At 47.4% G+C, this 22,009-nt stretch overlaps 1 protein-coding gene across 1 annotated transcript in view; it reads right to left on the reverse strand.

Annotated features, from left to right (window-relative positions):
- DLGAP2 (DLG associated protein 2) overlaps positions 1-22,009 on the reverse strand; it is a gene marked incomplete at its 3' end in the record, with an annotated part of 702,831 nt that overhangs the window by 280,908 nt on the left and 399,914 nt on the right. The gene's annotated exons all lie outside the window — the stretch shown is intronic.

A 22,009-nucleotide genomic window follows, 5' to 3' on the forward strand; every position in this document is an offset into this window, starting at 1 on the left:
TGGACCGGGGCATGAACCCATGTCCCCTGCATTGGCAGGTGGACTGTCAACCACTGCGCCACCAGGGGAGCCCTTCAAATATTATTTCTGCTCCTTTCCTTCCTTCTTCTCCTTCGGGAACTCCCACGATGGGTATATTAGTCTCCTTGTTGATATCCACAAGTCCTTTAGGCTCCCCTCACTTTTCTTCATTATTTTTTCTTTCTGTTCCTCAGCCTATAATTTCAGGTGTCTTGTATTAAAGTTTGTGGATTCTTTCTTCTGTGTGCTCAAATGTGCTGTTACATCTCTGAGTGAATTTTTCATTTCAGTTATTGTACTTTTCTTCTGCAGAATTTGTTTGGTTTCTATAATGTTCTATCTATTTATATTCTCATTTGTTTATACACTGTTTTCTCAATTTCTTTTAGTCGTTTGAGCATATTTAAGACAATTGTTTTAAAAGTATTTGCCTGGTAAATCCAATGTCTGGACTGCTGCAGGAATGGTTTCTTTCGATTTACTTTGTTGCTTAGAATGGGCCATACCTTCCTGTTTCTTCTACTTTTTTTTTTTAATTAAAACTTTAAAATTTTAACAAGTTAAAACTTTCCTATGTGCTTTTTATTTTTCGTTGAAAACTGGACGTTTGAAAGTTATACTGTGGTAACCCTGGAAACTCTTCCCCAGGGTTGGCTTTTTTTGTTTTTGAAGGCTACAGTAGTCTGTTTAGTGACCTTCCAAACTTTTTTTTTCAAACTGTATTTGCTGTGGTATGTGGTCACTAAGGTCTCTGTTCCTTAGCTTGAGACGAGCTAGTGTTTTGACAGAAATTTCCTTGATGCCAGGAGCTAAGAAAACAAAGAACAAACAAAACCGTTTTCCCAGTCTTTCCAGATTTTCTCTGTGCTGAGCTGTCCTCCGATGTGTAGGCAGGCTTGCAAGAGCCTAGATGTTAGCCTGAAGCAAAAACTCAGAGCCTTCTCAGGTCTTTTCCGAACACACATATTGACCTGGGTATATATGTGGCTTTCTAAATTCCCACTTACAAACAGGTACTTTTTATTATTTTTTTAATCATGGTAAAATACACATACCTGATGACTGGTTGGAGCCAAGGCAAATTCCACAAAGTTTTCTTACCATTTTTGAGTTGCCTTTTTCTTAATTAAGCGTTTTCTTGGTTGCTGTAAACGTTCGACTATTTCCCAGTGTTCTGACAAAGTTGTTTCTGACCATTTCTCCCTGTTTTGTTGATGCTTCTGCGGGCGGATCAGCATTTGGAGCTGCCTACCCCACCATTTTGCCGATGTCACTCCTGTTCACCTTAAATCTCCCTTCAAAGAAGCTCCGTCAGTCTTGGGAGGGAGCATCGAAGGCCCTCATCAGTGTAGTGCATGAAGAAATGTTTTGATCTTTGTCAGTTTGATGAGAAAAAATAAAACACTTCATAAAAAATGCTTCTTTCATCATTAAAAAGGCCGAGCATCTTCTCATATGTTCAGAAATCATTAATGCATATTTATACAGTGAAGTATGCACCATGCAGCCATCTAGCTTAATGTAGTAAATATACAAGACGAATCACAGTGCCTAGCTCAGTACGTGATGCAGGACACGATCACCTGCTACGCTAACTCACAAAGCGGGTATGCGTGTGGTGGGGAGACGCACGGGAGGGAAGGGGGAACCCTGAGGGTGGAGAGCACGTCTACGTAGAAGAGGGGCAGTGTCACTTTAAAGCTGGCATGACTTGGGCATATGCAGAGTCAAGTGCAATCTAGACTGACTGCTTTCCTACAAGTTCTTTCTGCTCCCTGTTTCATGTGACTTTTTCTGACTTCTTTCACTAGAAATTTTAAAAGATACATAAAGGCAGATGCAACTCACTGCAGCCAATTTGCAACTACCCTTCTCCCTAGTTCAGAATCGTGGTGAGGGAAAGCAGACGGCATTCACATAGCAAGGTAAAGAGAGTGTCCTTATTCCAGAGGCTGCTTCCCTCGTGTAAGGAAAGGAGGGCTTCTGTGTCCTTCGAGAGAGCAGGGGACCCATGCTTAGGACACAGCCTATTATGTTCTGAGGTGACTGAGCTGCCAGGCTTTGGCCACAGACGTCAGTCGCTGTCTCTAAACTGTTGTCCTGCAGCAAAGCCTTAGCAGGGCCTGCAGGTTTCTGTTCCCACTAAGGGCTCCGAGCCGAGTAAACGAGTGCTTTAAAACTGCAATTATCCTTGGGAAGGAAGTAGTAAACCCTGGGTGAAATGATTCACTTTGCAAGGTCCAAACAAACATTTCATCTAATGACCGTCCCCAGTGAAGTAGCAGCTATTGGCTATATAAACAAAAAATAATAATAAAATAATCTTTGAGCCAGGAAAGAAGAGTAAATTCAGGGGTGATTTACTAACTTGCTGATTGTAATCCAGAAACTTTAGAATTAAAAAGATATATTACTAAAATAGTTTTGAAAACCATTTAATTGTGTATTGCTTTGATAGGATCTGTGAAGAATACTGAAGAAAAAGAATTCACTTTCTGTAAAAGAATAAAAATACTATTACATACAGAAAGCCATGTATAGCGCATACTGCCAGGGACTATGGTTGTATTACGTACTAGACACGACACGGCATCCTTTCATGCAGATCTTGTGTGGGTACCATTTTCTGAAGAAGAAAATGGGGCCAGGGAAGTACCAATAGAACCTGTGAAGGACAGAGTCAGAATCTTAACCAATTCTTAAGGCCCATCCCGCAGTTTTAAACGAAGTTATGTTATTGAACGACAGGTTGTGAGGACTCACTATTTTAAGGAAAGCGTAAACTAAACACGTGATTTGTATAAACCAAACAGGGCAATGCTAAAGATCCAGAGGGTCTGGGGCCCTGTGAAATCACCAAAGCCACAGCTACTCTGTGTGGAGACCACCAGGGACCACGCACTTCACGTGTGGTATTTCCAATTTCCACAACTTGCTAAGATATTGATAGATAGACCCTACTTTCATCTTTTCAAGAAGGAAACTGCACTCAGGGTCATTGGGTCGCTGGCTGTGACGGCAGCATGGGAAATGGCAGAACAAGCTTTAACCCAGCGCAGCTGGCCCTTGCCCTGCACCCCAGGGCGTCGGCCTGGACGAGGCCAGATGACACCCTGTCGGCCTCGGGCTCACCTCTGGGGGAGGGGCAGCTGCCATGTTTCCCCGTTTCCCCACTCGCACCTGCCTTATTCCATCTGCGTGTGCATCTGACCTTTACCCTCTGATCTATCTTTACGTGGATGACAGGTGATGGTATCAAGTATGATTCCAGATATGCGCCTTTGCAACTTATTCCCGTGATGCCAGAGTGTTCATCGTACGTTAATTAATGGCAACAGCCATGCACAAAACACTGACATGCAGGTCCAGGGCCCAAGTGTTCATGTAGCGAGTGTTACTCGACTTTCAAGAAATTATTTCCTCTGCAGTTTCACAGCATTTGATTCATTCTCTCTCCTGAAGCTCTATTTAGCTATGAGAAGTATTAAAAATTTTTTTAAGTATAGTCAATATACTTGAAACAATATACTTGAAACAGAGTAAATTCAATATACTTGAATTTACTCTGTTGGAGTAAGAAAAACCAATCACCACTTGTGCCTTTTATTGCTCTATTTTCTTCTTCTTTTAAAAGAAAAAGTGGATTAATAATCTCGGCTTTAATCAGCTGTCATCGTAGTCGTTTTCCTTAGACATTCTACTTTTGCTGTAAGCTTTTTATTGTTTGTTTTTGGTGCACGTATATTGTCATTATTTTAAATAGCTCATTTACTGCTTTCTTCGTAAGTGAAAGCCTAGGATCCTCAGATTTCTCGCCATTCAGTCACGTCCAGAGACCTCCCTACTTAAGGATCCTGGCTTCTGTGGTTCTCAACAGCTGCCTCACCCGCTACACGCAGTGTCCACACGCTCCTGCCACGGTGGTTTCCGGCTCAAGCCTAGCAACGCTGTGTGATCTGCAGCTCACCAGCCCCCTGTTCCTTTAGGCAGAGCCCAGCTGCTAAATCAGAAGTCCTCAGATATATTTTAGTTCCCTGCAAGGACACACTGACCGGCTACTGATGTAACCTTTCTTTTGGCTTCACTTGCAACTTCATGAATATTAAAATGGCCTCTGCACTGGAAAACGCAGTTAAAAACTCTCTACCCCCGATTCCACCCACTGACCTTTGTGAACTGGGAATAAGTCTCCTGGATACTCTGAGTGGTCTTCCAGGGGTCCTCTCTCCTCACAGAGGGAAAAAATCACCACTTTTCTTTAAAAGTGCATTAGCCGCTCCATTTACTGGGGAGATAAATACGTCTTAAAAGCCCATCTCGCTCAAGTTCACCTGTGATTCTGGTCCAGGAGAGAGGACGCTGGGATGTGGGGATGGAAGGGGTCCCCCAGGATGGCCAGTGCAGTCGGTGAAGGAAGCAGATGTAAGACTGAATTAGCTTATGTAAGAAACAGTCCCAAACCCCGGAGATGAGAGAAGGGAGAAGAGAGGCCTGGCAGGGAGGCACCGTCAGACCACCCGACCTTCCTGTTCCCAAGACTCTGCCTTCTCTCTTGGGGCTTCTTGCTGGCTCTCGAGCCCCTGTGGGGTTGAGTCCCCACTGCGTGCCGGGGGAGAGGGCGGCTGGGCTCGTGCACAGACAGAACTACTGATTCTCCATTAAGAAAACGTTGGGTCTTCCAAAGGAAATAACAAATCACTAAAGCTTCCGGATGGCACTAGGGATGAAACACCATATATCAGCTCCAGGACAATCGGCCTCATACACTTGCTTTCCTCCTTCTTACCCCATTGCCTGTTCTCTCTTCCAGGAAAGTTCTCTCCCCGCGGGAGGAGGGGTCCAAGGACAGCCAAGCACCCATTTGGTTACATTCTGCAGACGGAGCCACAAGAGAAATGGGCTGGGAGGAAGTGGCAAGTTCAACTGTGTATTCCCCCCACCGCACAGCCCGGAAGTGCTGCTCCCGAGGAAGATGCAACCGTGCGTGAGAGACAAACAAATGCACATCGGATTCTGCCCACTAGAGCAGTGGGGCTGTTCCGGGGGTCACCTTCTGTCTCCCCAGATCTGAGGGCCCGTCTCGGCCACGGTGCAGTCCCAGAGCAGAGGGGTCCCACGCCTGGTCAGCACCCCATAAATACGTCACCTTTCTGGTAACCCGGGGTCAGTGCCCGGGAAGGTGCGGTTAGGGATGCCAGGCAGAGTCAGACTCTTATTTCTTACAAAAATACTGCACCTGATCTCCAGCTCTTTGACTTCTTAAACCGAGATGTGTTTAGCATCGCTGACACTGCCATGCCGAACGAGATAGATGTCCTCCCACCCGTACACTCAGGTTGATGTGGCTGAAATACGGCTCTGTGTTTTCCAGACATTGAGCAGTTAACACCGTGTCTCACGTCCGACCAATGTGGAGCTGCGTCTCAGCAAACGTCAGGGGAGAGCAGGAAGCTCTCAGGGGCGAACGTCTAGTCCAGGCCCCTTTCACCCCTTCTGCTTGAAGTCCAGGGGCAGTGCATACATGTTTCGGTGGTGCTGGCTTTGAAAGTTGCTATGGACTGAATTGTGCCCCACCTGCCCCCAAATTCATATATGGAAGCTGAACCCTCGGGGTGACTATATGTGGATTAAGGTTATTAAGGTAAAGTGGGGTCACAAGGGTGGGGTTCTAATCCTATAGGACCAGTGCCCTTTTAAGAAGGGGCACGAGACAGCTCCCCCTCTGTAGGTGAGGACACAACCCAAAAACCATGTCTGCACACCTGGGAGGGTCCTCACCAGGAACTGAACCTGCTGGCACCTTGGACCCCAGCCTCCAGACTGTGGGAAACAAACAGCTGCTGGGACAGGGCCCCCGTCTGCGGCCTCTTGTACGGCAGCCCCAGCTGATTAGGACAAAAGTCATTCGAATTGTTTGAAATTTTTACTCACACAAGAAAGTGGCTTCAGACCAATTCTTGACCTACTTCAGCAGCGCAGCCTAGCGGGAATTGTGGATGATAATAATTATGATATCATTTTGGTTTTATGCAGCACTTTTCTTCTGAGCAGTTCACAGCACTTTAGAAAAATAATTTAAAAATACGAGGTAGGGACGAGCATTATTAGTCATAATTTGCAATCAACCTCGGAAGACAGGCTTTTAAAGTGAATAATTTGAACTAATCAGTTAGTTATTGAGCCAAAGAATTAGTAAAATCTAATTCTTTTTTAACAATTTATTTAATTAAAAAAATTTTGATACAGTTTTAAAGGTTACTTTCCATTTACAGTTATTACAGAATATTGTCTACATTCCCTGTGTTGTATGATACATCCTTGGGCCTGTCTTACATCCAGTAGTTTGTGCCTTTCATTCCTCCACCCCTCTATTGCCCCTCTCCCCACTGGTAACCACTCGTTTGTTCTCTACATCTGTGAGTCTGCTTCTTTTTTGTTATATTCACTAGCTTGTTGTATTTTTTAGATTCCACATGAGTGATCTCATACAGGATTGGTCCTTCTCTATCTGACTTACTTCACTGAGCATAAGGCCCCCAAATCCATCCATGTTGCTGCAGATGGCAACATTCCATTCTTCTTCATGGCTGAGTAGTATTCCATTGTATGCATATACAACCTCTTCTTTCTCCATTCATCTGCAAAATGTAATTCTTAAAACAGCGTTTTTGTTACCATGGAATACTTTCTTCATGTGCTTTTCTGTTAAACGTGTGCAACTTTGAATTTGTAAGATTATGGCAGGGAAACATTAAACATCATAATTTTACAGTAAAACGCTAGATGAAATCCACGTGTGAAAAAGTCTGTGAATCCATTTCCAGATTTCATACTTGTTTGTGCGTTTCTCAGGTGCATGGTGGGAAAGCCCCACTGATCAAAGGCTGGGCTGATGGCCCTCAGGCCCTGGTGCTACCCGGAACGTGGTCTCCACGGGGTCTCGGGGAGCACGGTTTGCCCCACAGCAGCCCGTTCAAGGCGCAGGGCTGTGCCGTCCCAGACAGCGCACTGGCCGCTCTGAGTGCTTGAAGCGCGACCGGTCCAAACTGACTTGATTCTGCTGTTCCTTTTAAATGTGGCAACTAGGAAATGTAAACCTCACAGGGCACACTCCTCTCTTTATGCGCAGCTCTGGTCTAGACAGACGTTCCCAGGACTCCCACCAACCTCCTCTCTCCTGGGACCCTTCAGGCTTTTAGGCCCGGACACAGCTCGACCACCAGCTCCGGGAAAGGGGCCCCTCCTCCTGTTCAGGTTTCTGGAAGGTTTGCTTATGCCCGCGGTCTCTGGTTGAGCCACCCCCCGCCTTTTGTGAGCTAGCCACAGTTAGGATCACATTGCCTCTCAAGATAATCTTTGCAAATGAAAGGTTTTATTTAAGAAATTCCTATAGAGAAACCCTGCAGTCCCTTTAGTAATTCAGCGACTCCTCACTGACAGGAGAGGACCGTTGCCCCGGCACGTGGCGCGTCTATTGCAACTGTGAGAGTGACTCGCAGACGGGTTTTCTCTAAGGATGTTCTCTCGGGTTTCTTCCTCGTGCTCACGTCAATGACACGCCGGAAGACGTTATGCCCGTTACTGGTCTTTGGGGCCACAGGTCAGCCTACGCTGAGTTTCCTCCTCTGTGTTCCCATAAAGCCTTATTCACACCTCACTTAGAGAGTTTACCACAATCTGAATTATGGCCTCCTGGGTGTCTCCACTGCTGGTTTCTGACGGCGTCTGGCACACAGCATTGCTCAACCCCTGCAGGACGGATGGGTGGGTGGATGGATGGGTAAATGGGTGGGTGGGTGGATGGATGAATGCATGGGGACATGAATGAGCTTGGTGTATGGATTTAGAGAATTTAGATTCCATTACTTCTACCAGATCATTTATAAAGATGTTGAAATAAAATTATGCCCAAGGACCTTCATTATCAATTATTTTCTATTTGTCCCTGGTTATCTGTTTGGTACCAAATCTGTTCCCAGTGAAATGTGCAATTTAAAGTTTCCGACTGAAGCTCCAGTTCTTGGAGGACACAGTGGGCCACTTCTCAGATATCCTCATCCTAAACACAAGAGGAGACGTGTGCTTTTCTGACATGTGTTTATATACACGAACATTAAAGTTTATTTACAGAGATAAATACGTGTCTTTCTCTAGATACGTATGCGTTCCTCATTATTTGAACTTCTCAGCCCTTATAACTGCATGGACTCTTTCATAGTGGATTGCCAGCGAGCATCTTTCTTCTCAACTTCGTGGAAACCGTGCAGCAAAGAGAGGAGAGGGACAAGATTTGCAGAGCACGTGCCCTGTGTCAGCACAATAAGAGGTTTCACACACTTCCCCTCATTTCATCCTCACCCCAACCATCCAGGTCACGTCGTCTCATTACACAGAGAACTAAACCCTGGCATCGGGTGAAAGGGCCCCCAGTGCCCTAGAGGCAGCAGGAAGTCCAGGCTCTGAACCGAGCCTCCGGGAGCCCCGCCCCGCTGCGTACCCTGTGAGCTGTACTGTCCAGAGTGGAGTGCAGGGGCCGCCCCTCCTTGCCCTTTGCACCCACCACACTGTCCCACTGGAGCAGCGTAAGGTTCACTGAAACCACTGCACCAGATCCTTGGAATGAGTCCAAGGGTTTTAGACTCTTTAAGTGCTTACTTTTTTTTTTTTTTTTTGCGGTACTTGGGCCTCTCGCTGCTGTGGCCTCTCCCGTTGCGGAGCACAGGCTCCGGACGTGCAGGCTCACCGGCCATGGCTCACGGGCCCAGCCGCTCCGCGGCACGTGGGATCTTCCCGGACCGGGGCACGAACCCGCGTCCCCTGCATCGGCAGGTGGACTCTCGACCACTGCGCCACCAGGGAAGCCCTAAGTGCTTACTTTTTAAAGCGGAGAGTGAAAAGGCTGTGTTCTTTGTTCACAGGACTTATCAAAATTCAAAATTCAGTAAGACTTCACATAGATTATGAAACCAGCTTTTATGCTGCTCCAGGCACATGTTTATTCATGTAGAATCTCAAAAAGAATTTAATAAAAGGCGTGCTCTGCCAGAGAGGCCGCAACGCACATTAGCCCACGTTCTGTTGCTCCCCTTCCTAAAGACGTACGTATACACGGAGGGCCGAGCAGCCCCGAATGATAACACCTGCCTTTGATCTTGACAATCGTTAAGAACATTTTTTGGAAGTTAGGAAGCCAATGCAACCAGAATTCCATGTGAGATTAAAGGCACCCTGCACATCTCTTTCAAGCACACACTGGAATTTATTTATAAAGTTATAATTGAGACTTCCCTGGTGGTCCAGTGGTAAAGAATCCGCCTTGCAATGCAGGGGAGGCGGGTTCAATCCCTGGTCGGGGAACTAAGATCCCACATGCTGCGGGGCAACTGAGCCCTTGCGCCACAACTACTGAGCTCGCGTGCCGCAAACTACAGAGCCCACGCGTCCTGGAGCCTGTGCGCCACAACTAGAGAAGGGAAAACCCGCACGCCACAGCTAGAGAGAAGCCCGGGCACCACAAAGAAGATCCTGCCTGCCTCAACAAAGATGCCCCGTGCCACAGCTAAGACCCGTCGCAGCCAAAAATAAATTAAAAAAAAAAAGTTATACTTGAGGTTCTGGGAAAGAACTGAAGGTAGCCCAGGACCACAGGATAAGACATATTCAAGGAAGTGTCAGATTTCATGCAGGTTCATCCTTAAGCTCCCAGCTACGGAGGGTCCCAGCCCACCCAGCGGCAGGTGGAAGGCACAGCCCAGAGGCCACGTGGGCTCCAGGCCACAGAGAATCCCTGGAAAACCAGTGCCCAAGGGAAAGGGTGAAAACCACTGGGATGACAGGGGACACAGAGAGGGCTGTGGACAGATGTGTTCAGGATTCCATCAGCTCGCCAGTGACCTTCAGAGGCGTGTCCCTGTCCACCAGCAACACTGCAGTGGGGTTTCTCCTCCAGACACAGGCGTGCTGTGATGTGTGCTAATTACAGACCCTGAAATGATTCAAATCCCCAGGCACGTGTTGGGGAAGGTACGCAAAGGATGAATTTTGCTTTAAGCAACGCGGTACCTCTCTCTCCCTCTCCGCACGGATGTTCCAGGGCAGCTCCTCCGCCGAATCACCTGCTGCCAGATCGATGCCTGGGCCAGTGCGAGGTGGGGAGCTGCCAGGAGGGCTCTCCTTGACATTGTCAACGAATCGTGCCTTTACAAAGACAGTCCACTCCTTAAGAACGTGTATATAAATATATATATATATATATATATATATATATATATATATATATACACACACACACACACACACAAATATGTACACTGTACATGTGTACGTGTGTTTTGTGTGTGTATTCTACATATGTAGGTGCATTCTGTATATCTACCTCTTGGTACTAACACATGCACATACACGTGTGCACAAAGGCCACTTTTTAAACACCTTTAAAGGTAAGATGGGCAAAGCACGCCATCCGTGGTCTGCACTACACTCCTCAAGGGCGGGCAGAGCGTCATTCTGGGTGTAAACCAGAATACGCCCAGTAATAAACTCTTATCTCATGTATTAATAAATTAAATGCAACATCTTCTTCCAGCATTTACAGTAACGGGGAAGAAAGTAGGTATTCTACAGCTCACCAGTACAAAATATGGCAAGACTTTTCGCACTGAAATCTTTTCTGGAAAATCGATTGGTACAAATAAGGCGCCTCAGAGAGGCAGACCTTTGAAGACGTCCACATAGCCTGGAGTTGGACGTGCCCCTGGAGGTGGGTCCCTGAGCTGAGCCCCTGGGGGGTGTTCCAAGTGTTGGGAGAGGGGCAGACGGTGGCGCAGGCCCCAGGGATCTGCACCCATTACCCCTGTGCACGCAGTGCTGGCGAGACGCCCAGCAGAGGTTTCACCCCAGCATCTCTCCTCCCACCGGGGCCAAACCCCTGAGACCAGCGACGGACAGAGCGATGTAGGCCACCTCCTGCCTGAAGTGGCCTTCGCTTCCCTCCCATCCGGAGGCCCGAGGAAGCTGCCCACGAAGCCCCGCGAGGCCGCGGGGGCCGGGAGACCCTCCCTGTGCCTGGGCTGGGGCTGTCTGCTCGTGGGTAACTGGGAGCCTGGCTGACCAGGCCCTGCTCCCTCCCCCCAGACTCCCAAGGTCACCTCGGTGCTGACATCAACACACACGCGGAGCTGCTTCAGGGGGGCGGCTTTTTGTTTTAAACATTCGGTGATGAATATAAGTGGCTGGTTGACTCTCTTAATTTAAAAAATGCAACTCAACATTGATCCGGTGGCTTCTCTGTTCCAGGACTCATTCTTGGCCTGGGACACTGAACGGACAACACAGTCCTTGCTGTAGGGACGCACAGAACACCGGGGAGACCGTGCCTTCCTCACCAACCACCCTGAAGGTTATGATGGATGTGTGAGAATTTCTTTAACACACGGTCTCAGTGACTCCTGAGAAAAATGGGAGAAGGGTTCCCACAAAGCAGACATGTGACGACATCACTAGTCTCTGTCACACAACATGGAGATCCATGATATCCTATTCTGATGGAAAAGTGATATTTTCTGCCATAAGAAGACAACATTCACTAAGCCGAGATCAGAAAACCCAGCTCTTGCGAAAGAGCTTTAAACCACACCAGCTACCCTGGAAGGCAGGAGGTGAGAGCCTTGAGCTGGGAGATGAGTGACGGCTCACCGTTGTTCTGTTTGGATGCAGGAAGCAACGATGAATGAGCAAATTACACCCCCCCCCCCAAGCAGGGCAGCACTGGGATTAGCAGAGCTGCCCTCCCGGGTGGGATCCGAAGCCCTAAGAAAAGGGCACGACCTTTCCTTCCAATATGGTGCCACATGCCCTCAATCGTGGTATTTGTTTTGCATCAAAATCAACCTGATGTAGGTCCTCCGAGTACCTGCTTCTGAAGAAAATAAACTATTAAAATAGGCTGATTAACAGTAGCACCAAATAGAAACACTAGCAACATCTAATAAAAAGAAAGTTGCTAAGAACTGGAGAAAGAGACTCTGAGATTCAAATCTTCCCTGTTCCACAGTGTTCCTGATTGTTTGTAATAACGGGGGCGGGGGCAGGGACGCGTCCTGGTCTCTGGCTCCCGAGAGACTCTAGAGGCAACAGGCAGGAGGAAATGTTTCCGTTCAAATTGGAGATGAGCGGCTGAGGCTCTGACAAGTAAATTTCAGCCCAGAATGAAATGGAGAAATACACAGATTATTTCAGGAAAAATTCCAGACCCAAAGGAAGATAATGAGAAAATTTCCTGTGCCATTAAGCCCACGGAAATAAACTGCATGAGTGCAGAAGACAGGGGAGCATGGGAGGAAAACGGAGGGCGGATGTGTCCTGAGACAGCGCTGCCCCTGTTACACACGGGGTGGGGGTGTGTGGTCCTTCCCTGTACCAGGAGGAGGGGCAGAGGGGGTGTGCATGTGTAACAGAGAGAAAGACAGAGAGAGACCAAGAGAGGCAGAGATGGAGAAAGATGTGGAGACACAGACACAGAGCCAAAGAAAGAGGGAGGGAGAGAGGTGGATTGAAAATGGGGATTCTGCCCACATGGGCCCCCTTCCCTCCCGCGATGTGGATAAAGCCAACTCCTCAGTTCAGCCCTGGCTCCAGCCTGTCTGGCACAAAATCACATACTGAGCACCCACGTCCACCAATTGCTGGAAAAGGGCACGATAAACAAGCACGGTCCCTGCCTGGAGGGGAAGACGGAAAAGCAAGGATCACACCGTGCGCGACAAACGCTCTCATACGCGATACCCTAGGCGGGATGGGACATTGTTAATCGGGGGTGGGTGGGGGTGGGTGACAAGTGACCTAGAAACACGGGTGAGTAGGAGGGAAACAAAGGAGGCTGGGGGAGGCTTTGCAAGAAAAGGGATGACACAAAGAGAGTGAAAAACAGAAGCTTGGGACAGAAGCATGTACTTGACAAGCTCCAAATAGTTCACTCCTTTGGAGCCAAAGCTGGGCTCGTATTTCTGTGGCATCTCTCAGTCTATTAAGTGTCCAAACAACGGCCGCCCATATAGTGGATAACAGGTTACTTGTCATCTTTTCTGGTCGTCTACTTTCCAAAGTATTGTGGGGGATACTGAAAATAAAATTATACCACATACGTACAAAAGCTGTCAACATAAACACAGAAAAGGACAGAGACTAAATAGAAAAAGGACAGAGCTATCACCTCCCTCAAGAACTCAAAGCGACAAGGCACGCTGCCTGCTGCCCAAGCAAAATTGGGGGAGTGCACAGCTTCTGGCGAAGGGGAGCCCCTCCCCCACCGGGTGAGACCCCTCCCTGGCTGGTTTATAGCTTGTTGACGTGTCCGCAGGATGTCAGGGGGCTTGCTACTGTCACCTGTTCCCGCTGTCCTTCCTGGTTACCTTTGTCAGAGGGGATGACGGTTCTTTCTGTGCTGATGGCTGGAAAACACTGTGAATTGTACACTAAAAAATGGTTCAACGGCAAATTTTATGTTTTGTACATTTTACCACGATAAAAAAGGAATGCCATTTCTTTGAAACCTCACCTCGCGCAATTTTGCCTGTGTGGACGACCCCAAGCCATCCAGCCTGAGCATCTCGGAGGGCTGGATGAGTCTTCACACAGTGCTATAATGTTCAAACCATGTATATCCTTGAATGTAAAATTTATACATATCTGCTCAAGCACAGAAAAGAACGTAGGAAAAGGCATCCTACCCGAGAGGTGTCTGACTTCCTGTCTCTGAGCCTGTGTCTCTTTTTCTCCCACACAAGTGCCTGTTTCCAAATGCCAACAGCAGGGTGCCTCTTCTCTCATAATAACTAAACTTTAACCAATTATAAATGGTGTGGAGCCTCGAATAGGAGTTGAAAACTTTTAAATGAGACGAAGATATGGGAAGCAGTTTTGTGGGATGGAGGGAGCAGAGATTTACTAGCCAGACGTTTCTAAGTTTCCATCCCGTTGTCACTAGTGACTAAATGCATAAACTGAGGCAGGATATTAAGTGCTTCTGAGTCTCACTTTCCACGTCTACGAAATGGGGATAATAATATTTTATTAGTGGGTGTGTTTTTAAGTGAGTTTTAAAGAAGACAAAAAGAGGAAAAAGAACAAGGGCAAAAAATAGAAAATGGTAACAAGTATGGTACTATGAATCCAACTATATCAGTAATCACTTTGAATGCCAATGGTCTAAATGCACCGATTAAAAGACAGAGATTGTCAGAGTGAATCAAAAAAAAAGTGTTGTCTACCAGAAACCTACTTTAAATATAAAGACACATGTAGATTAAAAGCAAATGGATGGAGACAAATATACCACGTTATCACTAATCTGAGCGAAGCAGGAGTAGCCCTGTTCACTTCAGGCAGAGCGGACTTCAAATCAAGGAAACACATCAGGCATAAAGACGGTCATCGCGTAGTCCTCCAAGAAGATGTGACAATTCTCAACACGTACGCACCTAACCACAGAGCTCTGCCAAACTATGCGAGGCAAAATGGATACAATGGCAGAGGAAAAAGACGCATCCACTATCATAGCTGGAGACGTCAACACCTCAATCAGTAATGGACAGAGAGAGCAGACAGAGAATCGACAGCAGACACGGCAGGACAGAGATGCGCTCAACACCACCACCAGCCAATGGGGTCTCACTGACATCTGTAGACGACCCCCCTATCAGAGCAGAACACACCTTCTTCTCAAGGCCATATGGGGCACTGACCACAACAGACCACGTTCTGGGCCGTGAGACGTGTCTTAAAGGATGAAATGATAACTAAGTGAAACTGGATGCGTGCTCAGAGCACACAGGGGCTCAGTGGACACCCTCCTCCCTACTTCCTCCAGGTTTCTTATCTCCAGGTCTGCATTTCACTCAACTTGGGCTAATTAATCCACTCCAGGAAGACGTGTGACTCCTCAAGTTCCATAACAAGCTCTGCGTCTCCCATGCATCCCCAACACCTGTATCCCTGGCAGGACTCAAGCCCTATCACTAACTATGTCGCTGAAATATCATGATCTGGACCCTAGAAGCTGGCGAGTGGATGCTTGGCTTGTGGAGCTGTTTCCAACTGGCTACTCCCAACCCAGCCCATTCTGGCTCAATTCCTTGTATGACATCACACCCTCTCTCTCCCCAGATCCACCTTGAGTATCATATATGGTCAAGAAATATTGAGTAAAACCACATAAGACGGTCTTATGCAACTCAGGAGAGAGTCTTTCACACTACATTTGCTACTTAATCTGAGGAGGTTCTCCCCGTTACCCTTTAGGCGGCATGCAGCAGGGGTACGCCTGCAAGACGCCAGCGTGTCCTGCATTCATCAGCACGTCCACACCATGTGGGGTTGCTTGATCTTGTGAAACGTTAGCTCAGGGGGTACTTTTGTCCAGATGCTGCCTGACAGAGATGGGGAAGTCTATCTTGAAGGCAGCGGGAGAAACTCTGCAAAGCCCAGTCTAGGCAAGCCCCACAGAAGCAAGTACCCCAGGAGCGCACCAGGAACTGGGTGACATGACACAGTTGATGCTGGGTGCACCCTGGCTTAGTCCACAGAATAAACTCTGACAGCTCCACAAAAAATTATATTCAAGACACCCAGTGTGCAGAAGGGCTTACAGGATCCAGAGGGTAACCTTGCCAACAGAACCACTAAGAGCCAATGGCAGAATTAAAATGGCAACTCTGAGTCCCAAAGCAAAACTCATCATTTCTTAAGTGTGACTTCTACATGTCATAATACACTGATTTTTACTTCCTCCAATTCATTTAAAAAAAAGTAGATGCTTCCATTTATTAGCAATTCTATAACAAACTGACCGCTCTGCTTACCTGATCCAGGCTCTAAATGCTTCCCAACAAACTCAGGTCCTCACAGTAGTTCCTAAGTCATAAACACACTTAAACCCAGAAATGAGTTTCCTTCAGGCTGGGAGTGGTCCAGCATCTCGTTTCAGGCTCCCCCACCCAGCAAGTGCATTTGCATTTCTTGTATCAGACAGAAGCCAGAGCAGCTCTGAATATCATAGTCAAGGAGAGAAAAGATCCAAAGGGATTTTGTTCTCAGATTTTCTTACATTCAGCAACTCCGATACCTAGATGGCTGCAATTTTCTAAGTCCCGAGCTTCAGGCTGGAAATCTTACATGATTTTCTGCAAAGGAAGCCAACCAGCAACCAGATTCACTTGCGAGCTAAGGCACAGTGAACACCTTTGCGGTATTTTCCTCTTCCTAAATTAACAGTCACAGGCACACACACACCTGTGCACACACTGAACCCAGACACAGCCCAAACACACCCAGGGATGGGAGATGCCTGCACATTACACACCTGGCTCTTTTCTTTCTACAAGTAGCTTACTGAGGCTGGTAACAGTCTAGCATAACTTGCTGTGGGTTAATTTATAGATAAGCCCCCAATCTAGAGTGTTTACCATTCTCATTACCCAGGAGACTGGCTTTCTTCTCGAATACATTTGTGCAAATCAAGGCACTTTCCCCACGTTGTCTAAAGCGCTCTAATTCCACCGCGAAGATGGGGTGAATTCACAGACACGTGGGGAGGGGTCCAGTACAGTGCACGGAGGACACACTCTGAAGATCGATATGCATTAAAATTCCAGTCTCTCCTGTTCACGCCCCTGGAACACGGCGAGATTCTCCTGGGACTGAAGGAGCTGCACGTGGCCCGTCGTGACCAGGATAAGAGGCTGAAACACACGAGGACTTCATCCCCTGAAAGGCACAAGGGGGTGTGGCTGTGGAAGCCACAGAGCCGATGCTCATTCGAGGCCCTGCATTGTTCTAATCACAGCTCCAGGTTCTGAATATGCGCTGTTTTCTTCACTCTCTACACCGAGAAAACTAAAGCTAAGAGCCCAGCTCTCAGCTGGCAGAGAACCGATGTGGCTCCTGTTGGCCCCGGAGACCCTTCCTGAAACCTCTTTTCATGTTGATTTCTGCATATTGTATTTGTTGATCTAAAAGAAAAATGTAAGTGGACAAGCCCAAAATGGAACTATTTAAGGCATATTTATGGTGCCTCACATGTCATAAACATTTCCCTGTTTACAAGCTATTTTTCTTGGCTTAAAAAAGCCATACTTTTTATATGAATCAGCGGAATTCTTTCCTCAAAAAGATGTATCTCATTGTCTGCGTAGCTGGACGGTAGCCTGTTATTATCCTACAATACCACGACACCAAATATTTATGCAACGCTGAAGCACATCTTATATCATCTCTTGGGCAACCTCTATTTATAAGCATCTTTTCAAAATATCTTCTAAAGCTAATCTAAATGCACAACATTACGTTCACTTGTTAGTGTCTTTTTTGAAATGTGACTGAGCTTACCGAGAAAAATGAATCACAAGGCATTTTTTAAAAAAGAAATGCATCAACCGTTTTTCCGACAATGAATACTGGGACCAACCATTCATATGGTAGATATGAAGATGTTTTAACTAAAAATAGTTTTTTCATCTGCTTATATTCTTATTCCACCACGGAAACTGTGAAGAAGGTGATCAATGAAATCTGTGACGCAAATGTAAGTTCTCATCATCAAATTTTATGTGGAAACTGCCTTATCTAGTGGAGTTTGTACTCTACGTAACTCTGCTCAATTTCGGCAGAACACCAAAAGCAAAGTAAATAAGGCAACTTTCAGATCACCGAGCCCTGGGAATTTGGTGCAGAGAGAGGGGAAGGCAAGAAGAGATGAGTAGAAGCCTGGAAGGTCAAGAACACAGCGGGGTAGGGAACAAGGTTTTGGGGCGAACAGAAGAGCAATTAAAGAAATCGAGAGAAACGGGCCGACCCTGAAGGGGGCAAGCTGGCAGGTCTCCCTTCGTATCCGGACCATCATTTTTTCCTGGAGCGCATCCTTATTTGACTTGCTGTTGGAAACGGTACTGAGATGGGTAAGCCTGCATTCTCTTGCATCTTCTTCTCATGTGGGGCCTCAATGATGTGACAGGATCATTTTAATGGGTCTCTTTGAAGCAATTTAGAAAATCTCTACTGAAAATACAAGCCCCTAGAGAACTGCTTATGTGGCTGCTAGCATTTGTTCTAGAAATCAGGGCACTTAGCTACTCGAATGAAAAAGTCCTGTAGTTCAGAATGCGTGTAGTATGACTTCCCTGCTGGTCTAGGGACTGGGCGATAGTAATTTTTAAACAAGTTTTCCCACTGATAAGCCACAAACTGGGACTTCGCTGGCAGTCCAGTGGTTAAGACTTCTCCTCCCAATGCAGGGGTACCGGTTCGATCCCTGGTCATAAAGCTAAGATTCCACATGCCTTGCGGCCAAAAAAACAAAACATAAAACAGAAGCACTATTGTAACAGATTCAACAAAGACTTTAGAAATGGTCCACATCAGGGGCTTCCCGGGTGGCGCAGCGGTTGAGAGTCCGCCTGCCGACGCAGGGGACACGGGTTCGTGCCCCGGTCCGGGAAGATCCCACATGCCGCGGAGCGGCTGAGCCCGTGAGCCATGGCCGCTGAGCCTGCACGTCCGTAGCAAAGGTCCACATCAAAATAATCTTTAAAAAAAAATAACCCACAAACGTATTTTAGAAAATTTGGGACATATGAAAAAGAAGGAAGGAGAAAACACAAGCAGCTAGAGTTCCATGTTGACATTTTTGATCACTTTTTACATCATTATCCTTCAGCTACGGGTTATTTAGTGATGCCACTTTGAAAACGTACACTCTGGCACTTCCCATATTTTTATAAATGTTCTAAGGCATCACCTTGGAAGGATATATACGATTTCCCTGCATAGATGCTACGTGGCGTGACAGCCACCCCCCTCCTATCCCACTTCAGTGGTTTCCAATTGTTTGCTTTTACTAAGATTGCAATACACATGCTAATAGTAAAGCATTTTCTGAGGGTTTCCTTATTTCCAGAGATAGAGTCCCAGAATTAGAAGTCCACAGTGTGTGAACCTTTTCAAGATGCCTGTTAGGTGGCAAAGAGAATTCTTACTAAAAGGAAATTGAATATTCCATAAAAGTCTTCCCAGTATCATCACTGTCATTTTCTGGAGTTTAAAAACAATGACAAACAGAAACCTAGAAATTATAACAAAGCAGAACCAAGCATCAGGGCTGAAATAAACTGTCTTTTGCAGCCACTGAAGTAATTCATCTTTTCAGTGGAGCAAAGGGAGATATATCCATATTTTATTTATTTATTTTTTTAACATCTTTATTGGAGTATAATTGCTTTACAATGGTGTGTTAGTTTCTGCTTTATAACAAAGTGAATCAGCTATACTATATTTGATTTTAAAATAACTTGCACGCAATAAATTAAAACAAATATGTTATTCCCAAAGGCTGTTGCTTCTTCCTTAACAAAAGGAACAGGCTGGGACACTGGAGGGCAACACAAGGGTCACAAGCATGGGCCAGCAGGTTTGGAACAGGGTCACGCTCTCACGCTCCAAGCTCCCTGCGTCAACTAATTCACAGTGATGAGCTTCATCACAGACGCTCCTGCTGTCGAGCTGAAGTTCCTCCCAGAGCGGATCAAAGACAAGGTGAGGGGCACCGACTCGCCCTTGCGTCTGCGCTACCCTTTCCCTCAGCCAGACTCCTGGGGAAGCGGCCGCAGGAGGGGCTCCGCCTTAGCCAGTCAGATCGATGGACCCCGGGGGCTGGATCTCAGGATGAACACCTGGTGCTGTTCTCTGACCACGTGCTAATTTAAAGCTCCCGGTGCAAACAATGCCGGGCCCAGCACTGGTCAAGCCTAGAACGTGCTTCTGTTCTGGAGGCTGGCTCGGCCCTGCAGTGACCTTGGTCCCACGGGCGGCCTGGGGTCGGATGCGTGACAGCCTGCACCCGGGGGGAGGGGGAGGGGAGGCGCAGGAACTGGGAACAGGTACCGGGGCCTTGAGCCCCGAAGCCATTTGGGGTGTCTAAAGGGCAGGGAAACCTCAAGGTCATGATGACAGGAAAAGCTAACCTGCAAGCTTCCTTGGCCCCCAGTTTGGGCACAGAGACCCTTGACTCAAAACACAAACCTAAGCCTTGGCAGGCATGCGCCTTCTGAGGTTGCTACGTCAGCACTGCGTAGCCATTTATAGGATACAGACTAATTAAAAAACCCATGATATTTATGTTTTTTTTTTTTTTTGCGGTACGCGGGCCTCTCACCGTTGTGGCCTCTCCCGCTGCGGAGCACAGGCTCCGGATGCGCAGGCTCAGCGGCCATGGCTCACGGGCCCAGCCGCTCCGCGGCATGTGGGATCCTCCCGGACCGGGGCACGAACCCGTGTCCCCTGCATCGGCAGGCGGACCCTCAACCACTGCGCCACCAGGGAAGCCCTATGCATATTTTTTAAATTAAATTATTACTACTTGGCGGGCATTATGATAAAAACTTGACACACATAATCTCATTTAAATCTGACAACATTCTCTGAGCTGGAAAGTGTTTTGATCCTAATTTTACAGAGAAAACTTGCAAGGTCATTTCTTGGCCAAGGGCGCAGAGCTGTCGCTGAGATTCCCAGCCCACGCCCAGAGGCTCCAAACCCAAGTTCCCCTTACAGCTTCTGCTTTTAGCAGTGGACTTGTTCCCCAGAAGACGGCACACAAAACTTCTGACTGTCGTGTCAGGGGTGGGCGATGTCCTCATGGGCCCCAGTTAAGAACCTCTGCATGACAGGTGACATCTGCAAACACGAGGGGGCACAGAGCTTGACGTGAGCTCCCTTCCAGCCTCATGGCCCACTCACCCTGCCCCCTCCGCCCTCCACACCCACGACTCACAGCTTAGCCCACGTGGCCCCACCCCATCCCCACCAAACAAAAAATACCTATCACGTGTCACTGCTCCCATGAACCTTCTTTTCATCTTTTTCCATAATCCTGCCTCTTTTTTCTAACCCCACGCCATTACCTGTTCTTAATTCCTCCCATTAAATCCCTTTCTGTCTAAATACCTAGAGAGGGGCCTGTCTTTCTGACACAAGGAAAATCAATGCCTGTCTGTGAACTAAATGGATATAAACAAATACATATTGTGACTCAGGCTGGCCTCTTTGTTTTCCTCAGTTAAATATTCATCTCAAGGCAAGAGATGGAAGGGATGGGGTGTAGACAGATTGTAAGTGGAGTACACGGCTGCTTGAAATCCTTAGCTACTGGCCTGAGACCTGATCAATAAACCTGGCCCCTGGAGAGGAAGCCCCAGGGATAGCTAAACCACCCGCTAGAAACAGCTGAATGAGAGGTAACCTCCGAAACCAAGTATCCCAGGAAAGTCAGAGAGAAGACAGGTCACAGGGAGAGAACTCAAGGACCACCAGACCCCTAAGTGAGCAGCCTTCAAAGATATGCAGTTCTGGGCTCTCAACGAGGAGAAGTTTCTTCATGTTCCTTCTTCACCCTGGGGCAGTGGACAGACTCCACGTGGCCCCAGGGACCCTCACTTCGGGGTGTTCACGCCTCCCCTCGCTTGAGGGCAGGACTTGTGCCTTGGACCTCACCAACAGAGGGTGGCCAAGGCGAGGGATGCCACCCTTGGGGGTGGGTCCCACCAGGATGGAAGACTCCATCCTGGGTTCCCTGGCTTCATCGTGGCTTTGAAGCTGCTGTGAATCCTACAGCCTCAGGGGTGAATCCCACCAGCAAGCTCGGTAAGCCTAGGAGAAGGCACTGCTGGGACCCCCTGACAGGTGAGAAGTCAGCCCTAGACACACCTTGACCGAAGTCTTGCCAGAGACCCAGCTAAGCCAGGACCCCTGATGCACAGAAACTGTGACACAATAAACGTGGATTATTTTCGGCTGCCAAGTTTATGGTAATTGTTATGTGGCAATAAAAAAACTCATATGCCTAGAATTCCAATTTCCCTCCAAAGCACACTCTCTGTATGTTGATTAGGACTCTTATTTCTGTCTTGAAACATAGGTTTGGACATGTCTAACTTTCCTA

Source organism: Grampus griseus (assembly GCF_964374135.1).
Source record: "Grampus griseus genome assembly, chromosome: 21".
NCBI classification, from domain to species: Eukaryota; Metazoa; Chordata; class Mammalia; order Artiodactyla; family Delphinidae; genus Grampus; species Grampus griseus.